Genomic DNA, 4089 nt, shown 5'->3' on the forward strand with positions numbered 1-4089 from the left:
GGCTAAAGGGTGGGCTGCAGGTTCTGTATCGCTTGTCAGAAGATTTGCTCCCTGAATTCGGCTGTTGGGAAGGCTGAACTTCTGCCTCGTGTTCATTCTGCCTCGTGCTCGTTCTTGTACGTGTCTTTTCCCAGCCTGAGCAGGGACAAGACTCCTGAACGCCACAGGACTTTACATCTCCCACGCTGATTTATACCTGTGCCTTCTGCAACTGGGAGCCGAAGTGTTGCAGTGTTGCAGCATACCTCAGCGGTGGAAGGGATTTGTTTTGCTGGGATTGCTGCTGTAAGACGGCTGTGGGTCCAAATCAAAATACTGGTTAATGTAAGCATGCACTGCATCTCTGCTCTGTAGAGAAACATGGATCCAGGAATCAGTACCCAGACTTGGTAGGAACATGACTATCTGGGATTTGTTACCAGCAAAGAAGCCTGGTTTTTATTATCCAGAGCACAGTGTTTAAAAGCCTTAATTTCAACCAATTTTGTAAGGGTCCTCGTAAGATACATTTTGTAATGAAGCTCAGTCCTCACCTCTAGTATCCCAAACTCTCAGAACAAGTTCTGCTGTGTTTCTGAGGGGCCTCAGGAGACAGCAGCCCTGTTATAATTTGAAAGCTGGATCCTACTCCTGTTCTTTTGGGAAAGAGCTGCAGTCAGCCCCTGTGTTGTGGTTTAACCCAGCAGGCAGCTAAACACCACACAGCCGCGTGCTCACTTCCCCCCCCAGGGGGGATGGGGGAGAGAGTCGGAAAAAAAAGGTAAAACTCGTGGGTTGAGGTAAAGACAATTTAATAGTACAGAAAAGGGAGGGAAAATAATAATAATGATGATAAAAGAATATACAAAACGAGATGCACGATGCAATTGCTCACCAGCTGCTGACTGATGCCCAGCCAGTTCCTGGAGGAGCAGACCCCCGGCCAGCTTTACGTGCTGAGCATGACACCATCTGGTGTGGAACATCCCGTGGGTTAGTTGGGGTCAGCCGTCCTGGCCGTGTCCCCTCCCAACTCCTTGTGCCTCCCCCAGCCTGCTCGCTGGTGGGGAGGGGTGAGAGGCAGAACAGGCCTTGACTGTGTGTAAGCACTGCTCAGCACTAACTAAAACATGGGTGTGTTATCAACATTATTCTCATCCTAAATCCAAAACACAGCCCCATATAAGCTACTAGGAAGAAAATTAACTCTATCCCAGCCGAAACCAGGACACGCTGCCAGGCTCCGCTTGCTTCTGGGCACAGGAGGAGATGTTCCTCAGAGGCAAAACACTACTGGTTGGATGCTGGGCGGTATTTTGTTTTAGGTGTGACTCGGGACTCTTCCTCAGGTCAGACCCACGACTCTCAATTCCTCCTCACTGTGCAGGCCCAGTGTTCTGTGCCCTCGGCCTTCCTGTATCCACTCGCTTGGGATGGAAACAGCTAGCAATAACAACACCAGACCAGAAGCCAGCAGCCTCAGGAAGCAGGAAAAAAAAAAAAAAAAGAAAAAAGCATGTTAGAGCAATGGAAGTGTTTATTCACATGGTTTTGGGGTTATCTGCTTGCTCTTTCTGCTCTTTATATTCCTACGGTTCCAACTTTATGTTCCCAGTATTGGGCAGAGTGGATTTCCCAAGCCAAGGAGACCAACCACCTTTTAACCCTGCCCTGAATCATTCCCACCAAGTGCTGTGTTCAGGACACACCCTGGAAAAGGTACAGAAAAAGTCGCAGCAGCAATCTATGTCCAGCTCCTTTGCTGGACAGATTCTTTAGGTAAGAGCCAGGGGATTAACGGGATGTATGTGAAATGCACAGAGCCTCGGCATAAAATGCCTTCAGTAATAAGCCCAAGAGCCACAGTTGCTACGTGCAAAACTAGACCGGGCTCATGAGGAGCCTGTGGCCGAGGTGGTGAACCCTCACTTGCCATCTGCAGGGCCTGGCGGCGAGGGCGCTGCAGGGGAAGGTGACAGCCCATCAGCAAACCAACCAGCCTGCTAGAAAAACAGATTAAACTCCACCCGCTCAGAAAAAAGGCAGGCAGCCTCCAGCCTCTGCAAGCCTCCGGGGACTTCAGTCGGATGCATTAAACGAGACACCGAACGGCCCTTGGGATGCTCCTGCTGACTTGTGCTGCGCCGGGCACGGGCTGTGGCACCGCCTGGGAGACCTCCCGAGACGGGTCACTGCTTTAGCTGTGTCGAAAGCCCTTGCGCCTGGGGACCCCGGCCCGTGAGTGCAGCTCCAGCCCGGTCCAGCATTACCAGTAAGTAGCGATAAAAATTGGGATTTAGTGATGCCGAGAACTGGTCTGTGCTGTCCTCTGTGCCCAGGCCAGCTGGCTGCAGTGACAGCGAGCCTCGGGCGCGGGACCGCTGCTGGGCTCCGCAGTCCCTGCCCTGTAACATCTGCCACTCGGTTTGTTTTAATCTAGTTTCTGATTAAAGCAGATTCTCATTCTGAGTGCAACCTCTTCTGCCAGAACAAAGCAGCTCCCGGGACCCGTTCTCCTTCACACCTCTCTGACTCCCCGACTCCCTCGAGTCCCTCCTGATTTACAGCAGGATGGGGCCAGGCTTGTAAGTGATAGATCTTAGTGTTACACAGCAACTCGCAACGCTAGTAATGGCAGCGCCAGCGCTCTGCCCTGTCACACAGCCCCTTGCACGAGCAAGGAGGCACGTTAGTCCCTCCAGCCTGTCCCACCACTGCGAAGCATCAGGATTCCCCCCGGTTCCTGTCTCCCGGGCTGGATGGGCTGAGCTGCGCAGGAGGATGTACTGGGCTGTGGTCACATCAGCATCCTGAGGGCTCGGCCAGTCCTTTCGGGGGTGAGCAGAGCCCTGCCCAGCCTCACCTCTCCGACAGCTCCCTCCTTCCCAGGCAGTTGTCCCCAGGTCCCTCTGGAGAACACTCAAACTTTTTTTTGCCTTTGTCCAGCCAGTCGTGCCCCAGTTACACCCGTGGGCAAACACCTAACAAGGCATTTGGTAGATCAGTTTTCCGAGCACAGACATAAAGCGCTGGGGTGACATTTACTTTCAAGCACTAGCCGTGCCCTGAAGCATCTCCTGACACCGGGATTTCCATAACATGCAACCTGCACGCTTTCCTTTTCTGCTTGCAGTGTGTGTTGGGTGAGGCTGGACGTCACCACGAACACACAAATAGCTTCACGTGGTAGAAAGGTTGCTGTCAGAGAGAACAAGAGCCCGTTTGTTCTCTGGACCCCCATCACACAGCCCTAAAGAACAAACCTCTTTGTCCTGAGGTCTTGGCTGTGCTTACGGAGAGAAGGGACAGACGGCAGCGGGCGCTCTGCGCCAGTGTTCATCTGCTCATCACTGCCGTTTATTGGCCTAAGGACAATCTCAAAGTAGATGCCCATCGCTGCCTACACTACCCCTACCCAGCCTTGCTCCCTTCTCCAAGACTCTCTGAGCAGCTAAGGCAGAGCAGTTGGGATTTTCCCAGTGCCAGAGCTGGCCGTGGTGTGTCACGTCCTTCCCCAGAACCCCCAGTGGTCTGCAATCTGTTTTCCCTCTGAATATCAATGAAGTTGGAGGGAAAGATTGACGTTTTCCCTGATGGCAGCTTGTAAGCACAGTTTGCTTTAGGTCAGCCGAAGTCGTCTGCTCTGCTGAAGCGGTGGCAGGTGATGAGAGGCATCGCCTCTGAGCAACGTGCCAAGCAGCCTGCTGGGCTCTGTTGGGGGCGAAATGCTTTCCTTCCCTTTTCTCGTGGGTTTTCACTTTAGCAGACAGGCTTCACGCACTTGCCAGCCCTTTTCTCCCAGGCCTCCTCCTCCTCCCTCCACCAGCACTGCTGTGGGCTGGGAGTCCATGGAGGTTTCCTTCGGTGGCTTTTCATCACCATTGCTGAAGCTAGCTCTTTGCATAAAGCTTAGGGATTTAATGCAACATAAACAATTTTTAAAAATGTTTTTAATTTCTAAAAGTAGTTATGTCTTTAGTTCACTCCTTTCTGGAACTGGTTGCAGTCAGGTTCCAGCAGGAAGGTTACGCCTGCTCCTGAAGGCTCCTTCGCAGCTGATGGCCAACTCTGCCGTGCTGGAAACGCACCAGGCTCTCCATCGCAGCAGCA

The sequence above is a fragment of the Pygoscelis adeliae genome, unplaced genomic scaffold, assembly GCF_000699105.1.
Source record: "Pygoscelis adeliae isolate BGI_AS28 unplaced genomic scaffold, ASM69910v1 Scaffold432, whole genome shotgun sequence".
Taxonomy (NCBI): Eukaryota; Metazoa; Chordata; class Aves; order Sphenisciformes; family Spheniscidae; genus Pygoscelis; species Pygoscelis adeliae.